This window comes from Petaurus breviceps, unplaced genomic scaffold, assembly GCF_028583685.1.
Source record: "Petaurus breviceps papuanus isolate PSGF00001 unplaced genomic scaffold, PetGlider_PUasm1.0 90879, whole genome shotgun sequence".
NCBI classification, from domain to species: Eukaryota; Metazoa; Chordata; class Mammalia; order Diprotodontia; family Petauridae; genus Petaurus; species Petaurus breviceps.
Window position 1 is genome coordinate 4,529,540 of NW_027187368.1, and position 24,684 is coordinate 4,554,223.

The window sequence follows — 24,684 nt, forward strand, 5'->3', positions numbered from 1 at the left end:
TGACCTACTGACATAACCTATGGACCTTCAACCTTTCCATTGCACCTGTAATGCACCCTTAGGACTTATGATCTTTTCCATCTATTCTGTAGCTGAGCTTTCTTTTATGTGCTGTCTTCCCCAATTAAAGTGAGATTTTCTTGACAGCAGGGCCTGTTTCAATTTTTATATTAACATTCTTAGTGCTTAGCTCATGTAGGACTTGGCACATAGTAAAAGCTTAATTTTTTTATTTGTTCATTAATAATAAATATTTATTAATCATTTATTCTGTGCCAAGCACTGTGCTAACGACTAGAGATACAAAGACAAAAGCAAAAATAGTCATTTTCCCTAAGGAAATTCTGGTGGAAAGGAAGACAAATCAAGGATGCAGTGGTCAGGAAGGGCCAGTTTGGTGTTATGAAAATAGTAGCAAAGTTGATTTAATCCTGATACCAAAACTGGAGGGGATGGGGCTATGAAAAGGATAAGGTCTTGTCAGCAAGGAGCTAGTGGTTACCAAGACTCTCAAGAAGGTGACTGCGCAATAGGAAGAGAAGTATAGCTGAGGTCTTCCTGCAGTAGTGATACGGGAGAAGCAATCACCAATGGGGACAGAAAGACACCAGCGTGGACATTCCGGGGCATCATCTTTAGTGTGGCATCAGCTAAGTTCCAAGGGCACTGTATTTAAGGTCAGGAGAATTGGACTCCAATCCTCCTTCTACTCCAGCGAGAGTAACCTCTCTAGGCCTCTCCAACCTTCCTCTTTAATGAGGAGATTGGACTTGATCTCCAAGGTCCCTTCCAGTTCCAAATCTATGATCCTCTGACCTCACTTTCTCTGTCTCTGAGGCCTTACAGAAAGAAATACGTTAGAGAATAGGTAGGAGATATGACCTTGATGGAAAGTGGGGATGGGTAGTGGTGGCCTTAATCCCTCTCTGTTCCTCCTAATTAAATAGGAAATTAGACTAGATAATTTCTAAGGTCTCTTTGATATATGATACACAGAGATATACAATCTTCCTTCCTTTTAAGGAGGGAGCTAATATAGGAGGAATCTGGGCCAGAAGAATTTTCGACCTTAGCAGTCATCAAATTCAATTTCCCAACCCATATAGCTGTGCTTTGGGATATCTCCTCCATTTCCCTCATAACTTGCCCTGCCTTCCCTCATTTCTTCCATAGTCTCTCCTCGCCTTCTTTCTTTTCCGTCAGGGGCTCAAAAAGGGGATGGAGTGAAGGCCAGGGTAGGGCCCATGGGTCAGGATTGATGTGGATATGGTTAAGAATTTAGGGATTAGGGTGATCAATGGCAACAGGGCATGTAACCAGTGTTGATGTGTACCTTGTGATAATAACTTACTTTTCCATGTTGGAATTTACAAAACTCTTTCCTCACAATAGGCCGGTGAGGTAGATAGTACAAGAAGAGCCATAGTACAAGGGGTTTAGAGAAAAAAGAGAGCTTATCTTGTCCAAACCCCTCATTTTACAACTCAGAAAACACTCTCAGAGAGGTGAAATAATTTGTTCAAGGTCACACATCTGGTGAGTGGTAGAGTCAAGATTTAAACTCAGATCCTTTAACTCCAAGTTTACTATCCTATACTAGAGGATCATGGTAGATGCATGCCTCTTGGGGTGTGATGTATGGTTAGGGTCTAGGGAGTTCTTCTCTGGGTCTCAGTTTCATCATTTGGCTAAATACTATCTACACAGAATAATCATTAAGATGACTACAAGTGGAGACGATGCCAATTCCTTTTCCCTGAAGTTTCTTCATAAGCAATAATTTGAGTGGTATTGTGTCCAGCAGCCAAACCAGCACCGTTTGCCCTTAGTCACCTCACCATAAAAATGTCAGTCCTCACGAAAGCCAAAAATTCTCTCAGATGCCCCTCAGTTGGCTTGTTGAATTGGGTGGGGTGGATAGGGAATTGGGGCAAAGATGAGGGACAGATGATCTCTTACCATAACAGACCTTAACTTCTCCTCACTTGGATTTTGAGGAGAAACATCCCCAGAGGGCAGGGACAGATCATTTATGGTAGAGCCTCAGAAATCTAGAATATGGTCCTTTAGCTCTATTCCTGACTCCCCCATTAGGAGCTGTATCACCTTGGATTAGTTATTTGTTCTCTCTCTGAGGCTGTTTCCTCGTCTAGAAAACGGGAATCATAATACTCTCCCTACCTACATCACAGGGTCATTGTGATGATCAAAAGAGATAATGTATGTAAAGGCCATTGTAACCATGAAGGATCAGCTTTTAGTCATAATAAACATAAATGCCAGCTATCACTTTTGCCTTTCCACATTCCCCTTTGTGATCACCAGGCCTGTCCTGGATGTTTGGAGTACTTAGCAAAGGGTTGCCCCAGGTGGGAAGGAGATAGCATTCACAGCTCAGTCCCAGCTCTTCTGGGGGCATTTCAGGACCCTCAGGCTGGCCCCAGTGAGTGTGGAATGATACTGCATTGGGCCATATGGTGAATGACTCATCCCCATCATTAGCTATGCAATGTGGGGAGCTACATGGGATGTGCCATATGTCAGAGAGTTCCTTGTATGGTTATATTTGCAGTGAGACTAGTTTTGGGGCTGGGAGTGGCATACAATCAGGATGGTATTGCCCTGGTTTGGAAACAAGAGGAATGTGTCTCCCCCTCGATTAATAACACTTCACATTTATGTGGTGCTTTAAATTTCCAAATCACTTCTCTCCTTAATGAGGATGTGATCTGATAGCTCAATGAGAATCCTGGGCTAGAAATCCAGAGGCTTGGGCTCGTATACTGACTGTGCCAATGTGACCTTGGCAAGTCAATTTTCTTTTTTGGATATCAGTCTCTTTATCTTTAAAATGGGGGTATGGAATTGGACTAAATGCTCTCCTAAGGCTTTTTAAAATTTAAAAATGTTTTTTTTAACAGCTCTTAGGTCCAAAGAATAGGGGATAATGGATTGAAGTCAGCATAGAGGGGGGTCTTTAGTGGAAGACCCCAGAAGTCTGACTGCTCAATAAGGGATCTTGCCTCTATACTATTTAATATTATTTTATCGCTGATATTGAGGTTGTTTGTCAGATCTGCAAATGGTACAGGCTGGGTAGGGAGAGCTAACACAGAGTGACAGAGTCAGAATCCAAAAAGATCTCAACAGGTTAGAATGAAGGACTGGACTGAATAAGATGAAAAGGAGTAGGGAAAAACACAGTGTTCTATACTTGATCTCAAATAATCAGCTTCTCAAATACAGAAAAGGGAAGGCATGATTAGATAGTATTTCTTGTGAAAAGAACTTCAAGCTTTAGTTGAATTTAGGAGATTGTGAACTCAATGGAGGTCAAAAGAAGGACATAGCAGGCCAAAATGCTATCTCTAGGCTGCATTGAGAGGCACAGTCTTTAGAATGGCAGAAATGATCTTTCCCTCTACTCTTCCCAGGTAAGACTCTATCAAATTCAGTTCTGGAGCATCAGTTTCCTCATATGCAAAACAGAGATAATAATAGTATTGACTTCATTATGAAGACCAAACAAATCAGTAGTCTAACCTCAAAGTTGTATATAAATTTGAGCTATAAATATTCTGGTAGCCATATTTTAGATAGGCCAAAGACCAAGAGATGAGTAAATGCAAGGCAATTTGGGGAGGGAGAGAACACTTGGGTAGAGAAATGAAGGAAGACTTCATGGAAGAGGTGGTACCTGAAATGAGTCTTGAAGAAAGATAAACATTCTCAAAGATGGAGATGAAGAGGGAGATGGAAGAAAATTTTATACTACCCCCTCATAGAGTTATTGTGAGAAGTGCACTTTGTAAACCAGAAAAAATTACAGAAATATGAGTTATTATTAACACTAATTATTGGGGATCGCAATTTTTCAATCAATGAGCAATCCTTATCCAGCATCTATTCTGTGCCAAGTGATGATGATGAATAATAAATACAAAGAAGTACAAGATTTGACTCCTGCCCTCAAGGTGCTTACAGTGTAACTGGGGAAAAACTGCACACACATGAAAACACAGCACACACCATTCACTAATTGTCAAATAAAGTGGTACGTACAGTCAAGAATTGCTAGAAGATGTTAGAGAAAGCAAAGATCACTTTGGGCTAGAGCAATCTGGTTAGGCTTCGAGGAAAATCTGAGGTTTGAATTGGTTTTTGAAGAACAATTAGGAGTCAGGGAAATCAGATAAGGGTGATGGTGAGTATTACAGGCAGGGGAATGGATGGTTTGAGCAAATGTAGGGTGGGGAAAAATCTTGCTAGGAAAGATGGGGTAGGGTGGGGAAAAATCAGTGAACCATTTTGACTGGAATGGATATATGTTGGGACATAATGGGAGATAAGATTGCAGCAGTAATCAGTGACCACATTATAGGAAACCAAGGAATTTAGGCATAAAGAAATAATTTGTAGGTAAATAGCTGACATTGGGCAAGCCTGGAATTATAAAAAGGAGGACTAGGGGCAGAGGGAATCTTGCAGTTCTTGATGGACTCCTGGCAATCTAGTATATCTGTTGGTTCTCTTAGCTTCCCACAGAAGCTGTCCATTTTACTTTTTAGGTTTTCTATTCCTGCAGACTTCTTTCATCATCTCTGCCAGCATGGCATATTGGTATATTGGAAAGCCTGCTAGACTAGAAAGTCTGAAGACTTATGTTTGAATTTTAACAGCTATGCACTACAATTGTTACCAAAGTGGGAGTTATTATTATTATGTCTGTGCAAAATAAGCCAGGGATGCCAAAGGTTCTTTCTTATGCCTAATCTAACACCTTCTGGCAATTGGAGGAGCCCACCTCTCTTTCTTCTTCCCCTTTCTCCCATGTAGTGAGCTTCACTATACATACCCTTTCTGTGCCCTCATCTCAACCACGCTGAGGGGCTGATCTTAGCCAGAATTGCTTGTTGATCATTCTGGGTCCCATCTCTTGATGCAGACAAGACTCCAAAAGTGGGGAGCCAAGAAGACCGCTGATTTTAGTTATACAAAGTCTCAAATAACCTGCCAATGACAACCTTTTAGTGGGGAAATCGAATAATAAATGTGAGCATTCATATATCCATAGGCATATAAAGCAGTACACATGGATGTCCTCCCATGTATAAATATACAGGTTCATCATAATAGCTAAAATTCCCATAGTACTTTAGGATTTGTTGAAGTGATCTACATATTAACTTAATTTGATCTTCGTGGCACTCTTGGAAGGTAGGTGCTGCTGTTATCTTCATTGAAAAGATAATGAAATTGGGACTGAGAGAGGTTAAGTGATTTGCTCAGGTCACCTAACTAGTGACAGAGTCAGGATTTAAACTCAGGACTTTCTAATCCAGGACCATATGCAAGTAAATATGCATGTGAATAGAAGCAGAGTGCAAATAAAGATATCAAGGCATAGACATGCATAAATACAGTCTCTCACATAGAAACACACAGACACACATAAACGTTCATATACATTTATGCATGCAGACACAAAAATCATACAGATGTGCATACCGCTGTGTACATATAGACATATATTCCCTCACACACAAATACTCACAGATTTGCATGCATATGCATGTATGTAGCCCCATAGGTACACACGTGTACACGCAGAGTGCTCTCTAACATGCCTGGATACAGAGACATTTATACACACTTGTGCACTTGCACACATGCTTTGTTTTCTACAACAATCTAAATTGGCCCAGGGGAGGGGAGAAGGAAAAGCTCAGGGGGGTGGGGTTTTAAAGGTTACAGGCAGAAAGCTGTTGCTATAATGGTCCCATTACTGTAACAAAAGCCACCTGTCAAACTTGAAAATCCTCTGAGGCATGTACTGTGGCACCTAGACAGTGTGTCCTCACCCGGCCCTGCATTATTCTTCCTCTGGCTGACATTTCAATACCAGCAAGTCTCATGTGAACTTCTTATCACCCATTTAAAAAACAGGTTTAGGGAGGCAGAAGCTGTATTAGAAATGTGAAATTTCTATACAACATTGTTGGTGGCATAGATGATCAATGGATCTTAAGGTGAAGGGCACGAAATATGCCAACGTGGCACCACACATGTACACTCCTCCCCACCCCTTGCAGTGGTGTCCAGATGTGAACTGATGGAGTGCTCTCTGGGGAATCTGAAGACAGTGCTAGTATAGTTTAGTTTTCATGTACGTGCAGTATGACAACAAATCATTTTGTTTTTCTGGTTCTCTATGTCTTTATCTAGAGAAATGAATTCTTATTTTTTAAAAAAAGCTTGCTTTGTACTAGGCACTGTCTAGATGTAGGAGATATAAAGATAAAAATGAAACATCCAGCCCCTCAAGAAGCCTCCATTTTATTAGGTAGAATCTGGAGAATGTTAAATGGCAGCATCTACTAGTGAGGTATGGTATTGCAACTCAGCTCTATGAGACATAGTTAATAACCAAAGGAGAAGAACTGCATTACTTGGTATTGATTACCTTGTCTCCAGATATGGGAAAAAGATCCTTTGGTTTCAGAGGTTGAGAGATGTAAGATGATGAAGAAACATCCCAGAGACTAGCAAATGCCATGAAGCACGGCCAGTATTGTCATACCCAATGTGCCACAGGCTTGGCCAACAAGTCAATCCTATCACCATCAAAAGCTTTCAGCTCAGTCTAATGAGGTCAGATTTCTGTAAAAATATGTCTTTGATTTTATAAGGGAACTCAGATAACTGGATTTATTTTACAGAAATTCTCTTTCTGTCAATATGCTGAAATGTATGGATTTGTTAAAATTAGGGATACCTGTAAATCTATAGGTTCAAGGTCTTTGGAAAGAAGTTGATTTGTAATTTAAAGGTTAAAGGAATTTTGAGAAACTTCCTGCCACTCCCTTGGGATTTTTACCGTAGTCAGAGCCATGATATCTCTGTTTCACTGAAATATATTTGTTCAGGTGAAGTCAGATTAATTGACTGTAGCCTTGAAGGGGCAAGGTCGCCATGAGACAACATGCAGCCTGAGGAGTTTTGTGAAAGGGGAGCAGCCCTTACCTTGGTGAGGGAAAACAGTGGGTCACATGCTTCTCCACTGGCTACCTTACTACCTATTGATGCAGGAGAAGAAGAGGGGGAACGTGTACAGGTGCAGATCCTGCTCTGGCTTATATGCTTTCCCCCCAAACCTAGCCTCCATGCCAACTATATCTCCCTCCTCACTCTTCCTCTTCTCCCTTCTTCTTGTCTGTTCTACCTATGTCTCCTTTTACTTCTCTTTGTGTCTGGTGACAATGCAATTTTCCCATGTTGGGGACTTGAAAAGAGATATCAGCTCCTAGTAAGAGGTTCATAGAGTTATAGAATATTAGAGTTGAGAAAGGCTTTGAAGCTAGAAAGTTACAAAATAGAACATTGACTGTGAGAACTATAAGGGACCTCAGAGTATAGAATGCTAGAATATTCAGTTGAATGGTTGAACTAGAAGAGACATCCAAGGTCATTAGGTCCAGCCTCTTCATTTTACAGAGGAGGGAACTGAGGCCTAGGAGGCAACCTAAGATACTAGCTAATGACAAAGCCAAGTTTCCTGATTCCTGGCATACGACTCTTTACACCAGGCTGTATCCCCCCCCCTTTTTTTCTTTTTGCTTTTGGAGGGGCAATTGGGGTTAAATGACTTGCCCAAGGTCACATGGCTAGTAAGTGTTAAGTGTCTGAGGCTGGCTTTGAACACAGGTCCTCCTGATTTCAGGGCTGGTGCTCTATTCACTGCACCACCTAGCCATCCCCAGGCTGTATCCCTTTTTACAGTGAATCTAGTCGAGCAGTGAATTCTTCTTGGGGCTTCCTGTTTACCTCCATCTGACCTTGGTTCTTGCCAGTGATGGGTTCTTTCCTCTGATTCCATGACAGTCTCTGTGCAGTACATGCACAGGCCACCACTGAGGCACCAGGGTGATACAACTTGTGCCAGGGTGGCAAATTGAAAGTAGTCCTCCAGAAGGCAGAGTTTTAGCATATAACAGGAATGATTTATTAAAACAGGATGCTCTAAGATGGTGAGCTGGGGTGAGCATTTCTCCTGACTGTCTCCTGGCCACAGAATGATATCTCCCTTCCCACCCTTCCCAGTGAACACTGCTTTGTGCCTCAACATAGGGCACAGTTTATAGCACTGGCCTCATATCCCTACCCCAAGAAATAAGCCCCAGTGTAAGCCTCCTCCTCTGCCCACCTTTGTATGACCTTGGGAAGGATGGATGGTAGGTACCCTAGGATGGGGATTAGTTAAGTCTGGTAGGAACTATCTCAGGGAACTCTACCAACAGCTAGGGACTTGTCCTTCCTCCTCTTCTGGTCTGAGAGTGGGGGAAGAGAAACCTGGAAACCTCCTCCCCCCCAAGGAGGCCAGAGGAGAAGGGTGAGGGTGCCAGGGTGGAGCTGACACGTTCTTCCTGTCTGCCACTGGAGGTCAGTATAACATTAGAGTTGGCCAGGCTCGCTCTCCTCCCCTCCCTGGCCAATGCCGCAGCTCCAAGTGCTCCAGGGGGCTGCTTGGAGTTTCTGTATGGGGAGTGACACATTCAGTTTCAAGAAACCCCGTTTGGAGCATGATGGCGGGAGGACTGCCAGGTGCGATGGGGAGGGAGGCGGGCTGGAGTCGCTCGGGAAGCAGCTTTATTTTAGAATAACTTTATTTCCTTTAGAAGGAAATCACAAGGCTAGGTTTGGAAACATATTTTCGTGACACAGAAAAGAAAAAAAAATCCTGTCCAAAGCTTCAGCCTCAGAGAATGGAAACTTCTCGTTTTGAAAAAGCTATTCTGTGGCCTCATTTCTATGAACCCTCAAGTGGATTGTGGGAGGGGTGGGGCAGGCCCTTTTGCCCTCTCCCCCACCAATACTCGTGTCTTACCTCCTAGGGGCCTCATTGCTCTCTCCTCTTGGATATTGGGTGCTAATGGGTTAATCAGAGAAACACGCAGCAGGGTAAAGCCTCATCCCTCCCAGGGAATGTCATGCCTCACCCAGTTACAGGTCAGGAGTTTTCCTAAATAAGCCCATTAAGGAGTGATTCTGATCATGGGGATTTCAGGGACCAAGGCAGGGGGAGAGAATTTTTTTAAAAAGATGATCCAGGGTTAAAACTTGAGTTGTTTTTGACTGAACCCCTTCCTCCATTCACAGATTCTACCTTTCTAGTATCTCTATGTATCCCCTGCTTTTTTTTCCCCTACTGTTACAATTCAAATTCATCTAGCCTGGCCTGGATTATTTTAACAGTTTCTTGGCTGGTTTGCCCTACTTAGAGTCTTTCCCCCCACCAATCTGCTGCTTACACATAGAAGAATAAAAATGATCATTCACATAATACTTTTAGGTTTGCAAAGCCCTTTCTGTGTATCATCTTACACCAGCATCACAATAATCCTATGAGGAAGTAATTGAAGGTATTATTACCCTCATTTTATAGTCAAGGAAATCAAGGTTCAAAGATGTCTATGTCCATACAGCTAAGGGTTAGGATATGAACACAGATTTCCTGATTGCAATCACTTTATTCATTATGCCACATTATATACACAATATAATAGGATTTAGGACTTTAAGAGACCTTAGAACTCATTTACTATATATAATGTCTTACTTAACAATGAAGGAAACTGAGACCCCGAGAGATTAGCATTCTACAAACACTGCCAGGTGAATCCTCCTAAAGTGTTACTTTGACTAGGTTATTCCCTCACTTTAACATTTTCAGTGGCTCCCTATTATCTCCAGGATAAAGTTCAGATTCCTCTTTTGGACATTCAAGGATACATGTGATTTGGTCCCCATCCCCCTATCCAAGCTTCCTTCTTTCCTACTACTCTCAACAGTATCTCTAAAGTACAGAGCCAGAAGGATCTCCTAGCAGCATCTATAATCTACTGTGGCCATAACTGCCCTTGATTTTCCCACATGCCTCTGCCTAGAATATCATACTTTTCCTCTGTGGCTATCAAAAATCATTGCTGCTGAGCCTATTTCAAATCCCACTTTCTCCATGAGACCTTTCCTGCCTATTCCAATCCATTCTTTGAGGGCCTATCATGCTTCTGTCCACTGATCCAGCATTGAGTGCCAGGGCTTTGTTCCAGGGGCCTGAAATTTAAAGGGCTCCTACAGCATTTACAATCCTTGAACAGGTAGAAACAATTGAACCAGTACTTGGAGCTAGCGCTAGGGATTAGGCCTGAGATTTCACTGATCTAGGGTACCCCCAAGTGAGGAAACTGCCCCTACAGATACAGGTGGTGTCTTCTAGGCAACATAGAGTTCCTAGAGGGCTGGGAGGTTAAGAGACCCTGGGGTCACCTGGCTAATATGTATCAAAGGTGATGGGGGAATCCAAGTCTCCCTGGCTCTGAGGTCAGCTCCCTATCTCCCCTGCCATGGTGGCTGTCTACCCCCTGGTGAATTTCTCAACTCAGTCTAGCCTGGCTCCCCTCTCTGGGGCTTTCCTAGAAACAGCTTTGTGTCTACTTACCCTGGGGTATCTCCTCCAGGAGAGCTTTGTGTTTGGAGGTCCAAGATGCCTCCCCAAGGTTTTCCCCTTCACACTCAACTTTATGGTCTTTAAAAGTTGTTTCAAGGGAGTCTTCCTTATATGCCTGGGGTGCTAGAATTGCTAGGAATGTCTCTGAGTATTATTTTATCTACTAAATTATAGGTTCTTTGAGGATAGTTACTACATGTTCATTTTCCAAAGCTAAATTTTTATTGATATCTTTTGTTTTCACATTGTCCCAACTTTCCCTTATGTCCATCCCCTTCTCTTTCCAGAGAGACATCCTGTATAACAAATAATTAAAAAAAAGAAATATTCAGCAAAACCAATAAAAACTTTGAAAAAACCTGACAAAATACTTAATGCTTCACACCCTCTGAAAAGCAGGGTAGGGGAAGGAGTTTTTTCATATTTTTTTTGATATTAATCTTTGTATGACTCTTCCTTTTTTCTATCTAATGTTTAGCACAGGGTCTTGTACTTGGCTAATACCAGTATGGCGACTGGTTTATGAATGTTAAAAGCAACAACAACAGAATATCTCATTTTGATCTCAGGAACTTCAGGTCCCTCAAGGACAGCAGAAATGCTTATGTGCAAAGTGTCCTTCCATGATTGTCCCAATGGCAAAGAAAGGCAGTGGTACTGGAAACAGTTTTTTGGGAGAAGAGATGATGGGTGGGTCATTACCCAGCAAGGATGATGGACAAAAGGTGACCAAAAGTGACCACCTCAAAAGCTGACAACCTTGGTGTGATGAAGCATTGATCTTGTTCTTCCCGCAGAAATGGAAATGGTGAACACAAGATAAGATGGTTAGTTATGGCATCCCCATTGATCCATACTCAGACATCACACTGCCTCCATTCCAGCTGTAAGTGTAGACAATAAGATCTGCCCCACCCTTTCCCTTCCTACTCTCTTGTAGTTTCCTTTTATGTTTTTGTTGTCTTATTCGAATAAAATGTAAACTCCTTGAAGGCAGGGTCTATCTTGTTTTTTTTGAATATATGTTCTCATCCATAAACACAGTACCTGGCCACAATGAGACCTCAATAAATGCTTTATCATTCATTCATACATTCATCAATCTGAATAAATGAGTATGTTTTATAGCTTTTTTAGATTTTCCAAACATTTTCATATCTCATCAGATCCTCACAAACAAATCCCATTTGACAGATGAGAAAACTGAGACTCCATAAATTTCAGCAACTTTCCTAAGATCTCAGTTTTTTTTCTTTTTAAAGCAATTGGGGTTAAGTAACTTGCTCAAGGTTACATGGCCAGGTGTTTCTGGGTGGGTGCTAAGTGTCTGAGCCCAGATTCGATCTCAGGTCATCCCTACTCTGGGGCCTGTGCTCTTACTCACTGTGCTACCTGGCCACCCCCTAAGATCTCATTGTTATTGGAGCCAGGACTGAAACTGAGGATTCAAGATTTATCAGCCAGGCCTCCTTTCATTGCATTGTATAGCCATCCAGGATAGAGCCATGTTCCACTCATATAAATTTCATGAGCCTGAGGACTGTGCTTTGTCTAAACAGTGTGTCTTTCCCAATGATGAGAACCCATATATGAAAGCTTCTTAATTGGTTACTTAATTGTTGCTTGGTAGGTCAGTAGTATTACTTTCACACTCAAAAGCTAGCATAAACAGACCCTGCTGCCTCACTCCCAGGCAATCCCTCTTCAAGTCAGTATTTTAGTCATATAGCTTGTTGTCTGTCCTTTGTCTTTTCTCGGCTTCTCTCCTTCGCCCACTCTCCCTGGCCTATATGCCCTATATCAGAGATGAGAGAAGAAAAACAGAGCTAGGAGCAGGTCAGGCAGCTAAGCTTGTCAAGAGACTAGAATCTTTCCTGGCTCACTGTTTGGACAAAATAACGAGAGAATCAGAGGATGTCGAAGTTGGAAGGGACCTTAGAACAGAGAGTGTGAGAGCCCCTAGTCCGGCCTTCTCATTTTAGAGATGAGAAGACTGAGGCACAGAGGTGAAGTGATCTATCCAAGGTCAGACATCTAGCTCCTGGCTTCACCAAAGTTCAGCCTTGAATGCTGTGAAACAGTCTCCTGAGCTACTTCCAGGTACTCAGGGGGAGGGGCAGGAATTGCTTACAGGTCTGAAAAGCTCAGGGGATTCTAAATCCCTACACACACCTTCCAAGTCTCATTTTCACAGTTTTTCCATATTATTTCCCCCTTTCGGTATCTTGTTTTATGTTAATAGTTCCCTAAGTATTTTTAATTAGATATTCAAGCAAAAGAAAGTTTCAAAAGTTAATTAAAAGTTGCCTTACTGTAATTGTATGAAAGGAGTTTTCAGTTCTGAAAATTAAATTCTTATAATTAAACTCTTCTCTCTGTTTAAAGATTTCTGTGGAATGTTTATTCTGTGTTTATTGTTTTCTACCTTGAAAGCAAAGTTGGGCTTGGGACTAGGAATCTACCCAGCAGCCACCCTGGAGTCAAATTCTCCCTGTGGTTTGAACTTTTCCATCACTCTGATTATTTCAGGCCTTTGGGAAGGAATGATTATATCCATGCAGGGCAGGCAGGCTACACTCAGCACAGCATCTCAAGCTCATCCCATAACCGCCTGTCATTTGTTTCTTGGTGATGTAAGAGGAGCCTTGCCTTATGTTTATCTGAGAGATGGGATTTGTATTTTAGATACCATCAGCCCAATATTTCTGTAGTCAAGAAACTCCTTCACAGCTGGACGAAATGAAAAAAAAAGTCAGTGTCTAATGAATGTGCCCGGGGAGAACGGGAGATCAAACAGATGTGCTTTTCTTTACTCACCCTTTGGCTGGTGTAATTAGCCCCATTTTAAAAGTGAAAAAATTGTAAAGAGAAAGACAGACTCTAAGACTTGCCAAGTTTCCAGAGCTATTTAGTAGCAGGGCTGGGTCTTCTGACCATCAGACCAGGAAACAGGACAATTTTTTAGCACCAAGAGGACCATGGACTAGAAATCAATGTTAAGAGAAGATCTACTTCTTCCTCCCCATTCATGTGTTCATTTGTAATTAGATCATAGGATCATAGATCCAGAGATCACCTAACCCAACAGTATTATTTTATACAAGAGGAAATTGAGGGCCAGGGAAGTTAAATCAGGTCAGTTGCAGTAAGAGGCAGGATTCCTCTGACTCTTGAGCCAGGTGGGTCAATGTATAGAACACTGGATATGGAGTTACGAAAACTCCTCTTTCTGAGTTAAAATCTAGCCTTGAACACTTACCAGCTGTGTGACCCTGGGCAAGTCACTTAACCCTATTTACCTTAGTTTCCCCATCTGTAAAATGAGCTGGAAGAGGAAATGGTAAACCACTTCAGTATCTTTGCCAAGAAAACCCCAAATAGGGTCACAAAGAATTGGACATGACTGAAATAACTAAGCAACAGAAATCTATAAAATTCTATGGTGGCTTCTTCAGCTTTCGGGGACAGTGATCACAGGTTTCCCTTCAGATGCAATGAGAGATAGTGGGATACAGTGTGGTATGAGCAGATTTCTCTCATTCAGCTCCAGAGAGCAGAACTAGAAGCAAATGAGTGGAACTCGGGCAATAGATTAGCTAAAAATCAGAAATGTCACAAATTGGAAGGAAATGCCTCATGGGGTGTGAGTAGTGAGATCCTCATCACTGGTCATCAGTTAAGGGCTGCACCTCCACTTGTCAGGAATGATCCCATGTCCCTATGCCTTTGGAATGTGAAACTCCCTCCTTACATCTACTTAGCAGAATTCCTTTCTTTCTTGGAGATACATCCCAAGTACTGCCTTCTGCACCAAGCCTTTTCTGACACCTCCCCCCTCAGCTGCTAATTACCTTGTAGTTATTCTTTTTTAGATTTGTTCTGTAGGTATGTTAATGTGTGCTTGTCTCCTGTATGTTAACTTCCTGAAAGTAAGGCTGGTTTCGTTCCTTTGTATCTGGATCCTTAGAGTCCAGCCCAGAGCCCGGAACATAGAACTTTAAAAAAATGCTTGTTAATTAACTGATTGATTCATTGATTATAGACTGAATTTGTGATTTGAATTAGAATGGGTTTGGATGACTTTTGAAGACCCTTCAGACTCTGCAATTCTGATTTTAACACCTCCTTCAGGAAGCCCTCTGGGAGCCTCTAATACCTTACAACAATTCCCTTCTCCACATTCCCTTAATATTTGTATAGGAAGTATATTCTTTGATCTTGTTCATATGATTATTTGTCATTGTTGTTTAGTCATATCATGTATATTAGCTATCTCTCCAGTGATACTAAATTATTCAAAGAGCAGGGACCATGTCTTCTGCTCTTTTGGTAACTGCACAGGGCAGCTAGTACCATGCTGAGTATATAGTCGGGGCTCAGTAGGCCCTCACTGAATAGGAATGAATGAATGGATAAAGGAAGGAATTAATTAGCATATATCAAGTCAATGTCACCTTCCCTTGCCATCACAGTTCACAGCCTCTATTATGCACCTGAGTGACAGGTGACCAAAGTGTATTAGATAGGGCTAGAAGCAATGACATCATACCCCATTATGTAAGTCCATGTTAGTTCACACACTCCTGACCTTACTCACTGTCAGCTCAACCTGAGCTATTAAGAGCCCAGCATGCAAACATAGATGTGACCCCTCTCTATGGTATTGAACCTTTATGCCAGTGAAGGTATATATTGCATCTCTGAAGAATTAGGGTGTCCATTCCAATACATCTCAATCTGGCAGAGTGCACTGGGGAGAAACTCCTATTTTATGGTGATCCTGGAGGCATTGGTTTCTCTATTTCAATTCAGTTCAAAGTGTTTATTGAGTAAATAAACTAAATGATCACAGGCTATAGGGGTTAGAGTTAGAAGAGATCATCTGGTCTAGCCTCATCATTTTTAAGATAGGAAACCAGAGTTGAGAGAGAAGTTACTTCCCCAGCGTCCCATAGATCATCGGTGGCAGTGCCTGGACTCCTACTCAGATCAAGTGACTCCATTGAATCATACTCCCCTGTCATTTCTTAAGCTATCTAGATTTAAGACTCTTAAACAAAGGTTTGTGAATTTATTAAAAGCTTTTTTGATAATTATTTTAATATAATGGTTTTCCTCTATAATGTTATATAATCATTTAAAAACATGTTGAGAAGGGGTCCATAGGTTTTATAAGATTGCCAGAGGGTTCTATAACATAAAAAAGGTTAAGAATTCCTGATTTGGGGAGCAGATCCAAGATGGCAGCATAGAAGCAGGAAAACTCTGTGAGCTCCCCCCATAACTACCTCAAATACCTATAAAATATGACTCCAAACAATCTTTAGAGCTACAGAACCCCACTAAGGGACAGAGAGGAACAAATCTCCCTCTGAAGGCAGCCAGGCAGGCCAGCAGGAAGGGTCCATCACAGCACTGGGAGCCAAGCCCAGCCCCAAGTGAGCCCATGGTTTTTCAGGACAGCCCCGGCTAAAGGGAATTCGGGAGAGTGGATCACTATCAGCTGTGGTTGTTTCCAGAATTAGCAACCCATAAATGCCAAAGACAAAGTAAAAGGTCATTGCAGAACTCTTTTGGAACTGGGGGGGATGGAGGAGCAGTCTAGCACCTGCCTCCTGGAACGAGAAGCAGCAGAGGTGCTGTGGCTGTGCAGTTGCTTCCATGTGGCTGCTTCAGAGCTCCTGGTCTGCAGATTGTAAGGGGAGCAAGCGACCATTCAGAGGGTAATCACTCTTGCTTTAACCTGCCTGGATCTGGATTGTGGTCTTAGGTGGTGGTTCTGAGGTGTGTGACCAGTGAGCCAGCTTGTGGGGGCTGTAGAGATGGCGCCCTCCTAATAACTTCAGCAGCTGCAAAAAACCCCAGCGATTTGGGACAAAGCTCTCCCCTCTGGAAGCAGAGTTCTACTGTGTCAAAGAGATCAAAAGTCAAGAAATTGGCTGCCAATATGAGCAAGCAACAGAAGTACAAACAAATCATAGAATCCTTTTTTGGGGACAAAAAAGGATCAAGGCGTGGAGCTTGAGGAAGACATTAAAGTCAAAACTTCTGCACCAAAAGTTTCCAAGAAAAATATGAACTAGTTACAGGCCATGGAGGAGCTCAAGAAGAATTTTGAAAATCAAGTAAGAGAAATGGAGGAAAAATTGGGAAGAGAAATGAGAATGATGCAAGAAAATCATGAAAAGAGACTCAACAAACTGACTGAAAGAAAATAACACCTTAAAAAATAGATTAACCCAAATGGCAAAAGAGGACCAAAAAGGCAGTGAGGAGAAGAATGCCTTAAAAAGCCAAGTGTGCCAGATGGAAAAAGAATCTCAAAAGCTCACTGAAGAGAATCATTCCTTCCGAATTAGATTGGAGCATTTGGAAGCTAATGTCTTTATGAGAAATTAAGATACTATTAAACAGATCCAAGCAAATGAAAAAAGAGAAGGTAATGTGAAATATCTCATTGGAAAAACCACTGACCTGGAAAACAGATCCAGGAGAGATCATTTAAAAATTATTGGACTACCTGAAAGCCATGATCAAAAAAAGAACCTAGAAATCACCCTTCAAGAAATTCTCAAGGAAAATTGCCCTGATGTTTTAGAACCAGAGGGCAAAATAAAGGTTGAAAGAATTTACCAATCTCCTCTTTTAAATATCCCCAAAAGAAAACTCCTAGGAATATTATAGCTAGGTTCCAGAGTTCCCAGATTAAGGAGAAAATATTACAAGCAGCCAAGAAGAAACTATTCAAATATTGTGGAAACACAATCAGGATAACACAGGATCTAGCAGCTTCTACACTGTGGGATCAAAGGGCTTGAAATATGGTATTCTGGAGATCAAAGGAGCTGGGATTAAAACCAAGAATCACCTACCCAGCAAAACTGAGTATCATGTTTCAGGGGAAAATATGGTTATTCAATGAAGTGGAGGACTTTCAAGCATACTTGACGAAAAAATCAGAGTTAAATAGAAAATTTGACATTCAAATACAAAAAGCAAGAGAAGTATGAGAAGGAAAACAGGGAAAAGAAATCATAAGGAACTTATCAAAGTTGAACTACTTATATGCCTACATGGAAAAACCATAATTGTAACTTATGAAACTTTTCTCAGTATGAGGATAGTTGAAGGGAATATAAATGTGTATATATATATATGTATACACACATATATATGTCTATATAAGAGGGTATATGTGCATATGAATACATATTTGAGTGTATATGTGTGTACAGGTATATATAGACAGAGGACACAGGATCAATTGAATAGGAAGAGATGATATTTAAAAGGTGAAATTAAGAGGTGAGAGAGGAATATAATGAGAGGAAATGGGGAGAGACAGAATGGGGTAAATTATCTCATATAGAAGAGGCAAGGGGTAAGTGTCACAATATAGGGGAAGAACAGGAAGGCAAAAGGGAATGGGTTAACCTTACTCTCATTGAATTTGGCTTAGGAAGGGAATGACATACACACTAAATAGGGTATTTAACCCTGCAGGAGAGTAGGGGGAAGGGGATGAGAGGGAGGTTTATTGGGGGGGGAGGGCAGCTAGAAGTACACACTTTTGAAAAGGGACAGGGTCAAAGTAGAGAATAGAACAAGTGGGGGGGGCGGGATAGGATGGAGGGAAATATAGTTAGTCTTTTACAATATATCCACTTTGGAAATGTTTTGTGCAACTACACATGCACAACTTACATTGAATTGCTTATCTTCCCAGTAAGGGTGGGTGACAAGGGAGGAAGGGAAAGAATCTGAAATTCATTGTTTTAAAATCAAATGTTTAAAAAAATTATCATTATTATTATTATTAATTATTATTATTATTTTTACTTGTAACTGGGAAATAAGATATACAGGCACTGGGGTGTGGAGATCCATCTTGCCCTGCCAGAATGCTGGAGTGGGGTTGGGGGAGGATATAGGAGAGAGCAGATTGGGGGAGGGATTATACAGTGGTATTGCTGTTTTGGGGTGTTAGGGGAAAGATAGGGAGAAAATTTGTAACTCAAAATCTTGTGGAAATGAATGATGTAAACTGAAAATAAACATAAAATTTAATTAAAAAAAAAAGAATTCCCTGATTTAGAGGCAGCTGTGGTATGGTGGATCAGAAAGCCAGCCTTGGGTTCTAACATATAAAGGCTATGTGACTATGAGAAAGTTGCCTAATATCTCAGTGTTCCAGGAAACTCTCTGGGATTATAAATTACAGAACAAACGTCAATTTCCATTGATTGAGAAATTCCATACCGGGAGTTCTCAAACATCAAATAAATCATAAATCCAGTCAAAAAATTGATCTAAATATCTATCTTTGAATGATTTAGACACTATTTCTGAAAAGACTTTTCATTAACTATGTGCAAATTCTATGCTAGGTGTTGTGGATTTGTAGAGACTGGACCCTTGAGGATCTTCCACTGGGAGTGGGGTTATTGGATATTGAACAATAATTACTGATATAAAATAGCATTAGTTAATGAGTGGTATGTATGTATGATACCCTCTAGGTGCCCATGACTAGGCTAGGAATTCATATGGTAGGTTAGGGCAGAAAGATAAAAAGTGGAAAACAGTATTTTTCCCTACTAGTGAGTCCTTACAGTATCACTAGGGAGGCAAGACTAACCCATGTAACATGGTTAAATAAAAGATTGGTGTAGTATTTGATTACTTGTGAAATTAGCTGGAATCCAGCATAAGGTACCAAAGGAATTTGAATCAGGGTGTGGTCAGTGAGGGCTAGAGTAGTCAGGGAGGCCTCCTGGAAGAGGTGGGATTTGGATTGGACCTTGAAGAGTAGGTAGGATTTTGATAAGCAGGGAAGCTGGATAAGTGGAGTGTCAGAAGAGGGTATTCCAGGTTGGGGAACAACATAAATCAAAGGTACCAAGGTGGGAATGAATATTTCGTTCGTGTGTGTGTGTGTGTGTGTGTGTGTGTGTGTGTGTGTGTGTGTGTGTGTGTACTGGGGGTGGGGTGGTAGAGGGGCAGCGAGAAAGCTGCCTCATATGGGATGGAGAATATGTTTGCTAGATTGTCGCCCTATTCCAGAGGTCCTTAGTTACCACATTGAGAAGTTTTGTATTCTCTTTTTTATTCACATTATTTTCCTTGTCACCTTTGTGGAAGTTAGCAGGGAGAAAGGGGAAAAATAACAATAACTCAAATTTCCACAGGACTTTATAGTTTTCAAAGTGCTTTCCTCACAACAGCATGTACAGTACAATAGTAAACATTATTATTCCCATTTTATAGATGAGGAAATAAGGCCCAGAGAGGGAAAGTGACTGCTAAAGCTCATACAGCTAGTAAGTGTCAGATGTGGGTCTTCCTGGCTCTGAGCCCTTTGCTACCTCTTTATCAGCAAGCCTGCCCATACTTTGGAAAAAGTGCCAAGAAGGGATTGCAGAGTCACTCTCCATCATTTGGGATCAGTCTAGGGAGCCCAAAGAGGAGAAAGTCCTCTTCTCAAAGGGCAGAGTATCTAGGAGACCAGGGGAGCTGTGTATGGGAGGCAGCCCCTTGGAGGGAGAAGGGCAAGGAGCCTTGCAGGAACCCAAGCTAAGGAGAGTGCTCATGTGAGGAGTAAATGAGGGTCATGGAATAGATCTGTCATTTTTTGGCCACATTCCTAAGATAGGAGGTAGAATCATGCAGTGGCCAGAACTTGTGTCTCTGCCAGTAGGACTTTGGAATGGTGTGGGTGTCAGTGTGGGCTGGCACGTGCTTGGGATGCATGGTATCTGACAAATACAAATCAGACATATGAACACAGAGCAGCAAAGCCATGTGAAAAGACGTGATTTTGCAGTCACTTTGGAGCCAGCTTCCTGGGGGCATCACATGTTCTGTAGATGTTTCCTCTCTGTAGCTGAATGCCTGAACACTGCTTTGAGGGGGGTGGAGGACACAGACTCCCCCCAGGGAAATGAATGCTCAGAAGAAGTAGCATCCCCAAAGGCAAAGCAGAGAACATCCTTACACAATCTTCTCCCTGGTAGGGGCTTAATCAGTACAGGACAAGTCATTTAAACTCTCTGGGGCTCAGATTGCTTATCAGAAAAAAAGGGGGGCTGGACTGATATGTAAAGTGTCTTCCATCCGTAAATCTATGATCCTGTCTTAGGCATTGTAGCACCAGAGTGGTCCTTGTCTAAGTGGTCCTCCCTTGCAAACAATGATTAGGTGAATTTCAGCACTAGGCATCACCCACCTTCTGAATGTACTGCCCATATACTTTGTATGTCAATGGGTACAAAAACCCCTTTCAGATCTTAAGGCCTCAGTTGTGAATGGCATTGTAGAAAGAATATAGAACTTGGAATCAGAAGGTCTGTATTTGGCATTGTTACTTGTGCCACTAACTGAGTGTGGGCAAGTGAATTCACTTTTCTGAGTCCCCATTTCCTCATCTATAAAATGGATACAACACATCATAGATTCTCAGAATTGGAAAAGTGTTGAGAGGGCTTCTGATCCATCCCCCTGTCCAACACATGAACCAAGTGTGTGAAAGCACTTTTAAAACTGTAAAGCATTATACAAATATAAGGGTTTATTTTTATACAAAGGAGTTAGCTTTTTTTGGATTAAGCCCCACTCTGAAGTTTGTCTAATTTAAATTATTCCCACTGTTTTCCTAAGAAAGTGCTTTTTCTTTTTTAATTGGGTCACTAAACTTCACTTAAGCTCTACTAGCCAACTCCCCACTCCAAGCCTTCTTTTCTCCAGGTGGAATATTCTCATCTTTTTTCATGGCTCAATTCTATAGCCCTTTAGACAAATCAAGCTAAATTAAACCAGCAGGTATTTATGGAATGCCTATTACAAGCTCAAGTCCTCTTAATGAGTTGAGCATAGAAACAAAAGGCCAACCATGGCCTTGCCAACCTCATTCTCAAAGTTAGAGAAGTTCTCTGTACAAATTGGGACACTTAACATGGTTTGTGGAAAGAGATCTAGCATAATATCTGTGTGTCCATCTGTTGATGAATTTCCATAGCCTAAGGACAGAGAAAATTGCTTCACTACTAAGATCTTCTTTGGAATGCTCCACACCAGCACTTGCATCTTTTTAGAAGCAAAGATGAAAAAAATGAAAGAGACAGATGACAAGAGCTGGATAAAAAGGGGTGACATTGGTCCCCTTTATCCAGATGCCTGCGTCCCCAAAATCATGTGACAGGGAATTTCAGAGCTACAAAGGACTTTAGAGATCATCCAGTTTAATTTATTCGTTATATATATGAGGAAACTGAGGCAATGCACATGAAGTGAGTCACTAGTGGCAGAGTCAGAATTAGAACTCAGGTCTCTGGTCTCAGGCTTATGCAAGCCAAGTCTTCTTTCCATTAGGTTCTTAGAGTTTTAGAGCTATTCGGGATAATAGAGATTTTGGAGAAAAGATACTCAACTCTGAGCTCCTGGGGACAATGCCTCTTCCTGCTGGTCATTTCCTATCTTGCCATTCCCAGAGGAAATGCATCCCTTTATTCATCCCACTACTTTTGACTCTTGCTCTGAGAATTTTATTGAAATCAACACTATCATAGAAAGGGTAAGTCAGGGAGCTGATCCACTTTTTCATTTACTATTCCAGTGATTTATCTGACTAAAGGGCAGCTAAGTAACATAGTGGATAGAGAGTACAGTTTGGAGTCAGGAAGACTCATCTTCCTAAGTTCAAATCTGGTTTAGACACCTATTAACTGTGTGTTCCTGGGCAAGTCACTTAATCCTGTTTGCTTCAGTTTCCTCATCTGTAAAATGAGCTAGAGAAGGAAATGGCAGACCACTCCAGCAACTTTGCCAGGGAAACCCCAAATGGGGCCATGACTGAAAGTACTCAGTAACAAAATCTGATTAAAGCACCCTTCCCTAGCCACCATTCCTCTATATGTGTTGTCTTCCCCTATTAGAACTGAGGTTAGGGGTCGTTTGCTTTGTTTTGGTATCCCCAGCATTTAACAAAGTACTTGGTATACACAGTAAGTGATCAACAAATGCTTTTCATTCATTCATTCAATTAACATTTATTAAGGCTTCCCATGTGCCAGGTACTGCAGGCTAATTTCTGGGAATATAAAGAAAGACAAAAAATAGTCCCAACCCTCAAAAAGCTTACAATCTAATGTGGGAAGACAACATATAAAAAGGAGCTGAAAAGGAGGGGTAGGGAGTAGGAAGAAAGTGTCTGGCCCAGGGGCATGATGGAGAAATTCAGAGGAGCAGGTAGGTGGGAGATGAAAAAGTGGCTGGGCTTGGCCTCCTTAAGTGGAGATTCTGGGAGGAAATTTCCTCTCTCCATATGCCAAAGGGAAGCAGAGATCCAAGGAGCAAAGAGTACCAATAAGAGATGATCTTGCCATGATTTTTCAGGATGAAAAGTGGCTCAGAAGCATGATAGACAAGTCCAGAGGAATGTTATTGGGTGGGAAATGAAGAGATGACTGGCCTGGGTGTCTTTTCAAAATGGAGGTTTATTCATTCATTCATCTATTCATCCTCCCTGGTTAGTAACTGCTATCCACTCAGATCTCACCTAACCCTTTGTTTTGGGACAAAGACCCTGGTCATGAGATACTGTGTGGTTGTTTGATTTGTCTATTGTTCTCAAAGAAGACCATGACAGGAAAATGATGACATGACTTGCTATTGACTTGGATTTGAGTGAGGGAGGGCTGTCCAAAGTCACCTGCCTCACTTTCTCCTCCAGAGCCATCTGGGTCCAGTGGCCAGATAAAAATCAGGATGACTGGAGATGGCCCAGGATGCAATGGGAGACCCTGGATCTTTTAAGATAAGGCCTTTTCAGGTACTCACTTGGAGTGAGGTAATGCCCATTCAGTGAATAGGCCTCTTTAAAAAGTGAGTCAAGGGATAGTCCTTCTAATAAAAAAAACCAAACCAAAACAAAATGAAACCCCTCAAACTGGGAAGGGAAGACCCTCAGGGTTGCTAGTCGAAAGAGAAGCAGTTACTACTTACATTCACTAACTGTCATGAGATATTGTGTATTATAGGCAGAGGTGTTTATATATTATCCTTTTGCTAGACTGTACACTTGAGACAAGGGTCCATATCTTATCTAGACCTTCTCTTCTAGTACCTAGGATGAGTTTTTATACCTGGTAGTTGCTTAATAAAGACTTCTTTCTAGTCTAACTTTATAATGGAGGAAACAAGTCAAGAGAGGTTAAATGAAATACCCAAGGTTGCACAGGTAAGTAGTACAACTGTGAGTCAATCTAAAGTCTTCTAACTTTAAATCCAGTATTCTTCCAACTACACAGATTTGCCATGGTGTCTCAGAAAGTAGGGCCTTTCGATAGAATCTAGGTCAGCTTCCGACTGACTACTGTTAGCATTACCTCCAGAGTTGGAGCTAGTTGCCAATATTGGGCATTCCTTCCTTTTTCCCATTGCTTCCTTCCCTATGGAACACCAGCTCCCTTGCCAGACTCCCCTTGCCTGTCATATCTATCTCCTGTGGCCCACCTTCCTACTAGACAAAATCACCCCTGCTGATACCTGCCTTGGACTCATGTAACCTAGGATCCCTGGGGATCAGTGTGGGGATCACTGGCAGAGACGATGGTCCCCTCTAATTCCCGCTCTTCTCCTACTTAGTAAACTGTCCCCAGTTATGGGGCTAGGAAGCCCCATTTCTCCCTTGTCCTCCCTTTCCACTATGTCCTCTGGGCTTTTCTTTTTCATTCTAGAAACTCCCTCCTTTCTTCAATCTCTTTCTTTCATAGTTCTACTGTTTGATATCTACTAGAACCTAGTTTTGTCCTGAAGATACCATAGATCCTGACACTCCTCCAAGGCCCGTTGCTCTTTCCTTCAGGCTCCCTGATACACAAGACCAGCAGGAATAGTTGGTGTGTTCCTCGCTCCCGGCTTCCACTTTCACACTGCCTTTGCCTCCATTAATCAACAAACACTAGCTTCCTACTGTGTGTCAGATCCTGTGCCAAGTGCTATGAAAACAAAAGGCTCCCTCTTATCAAGGACCTTACATTATATCACTCAGCACATACCTCCCCTGCATTTAAAGTTCATTTTTATAATTTTATTGTGTCTAATTCCTTGTTCCTCTCAACCCTGGATCTCTAGCTCATTCTTCTTCCTCCTCAAAAAATTCAGTTCCTGACGCAGTATTC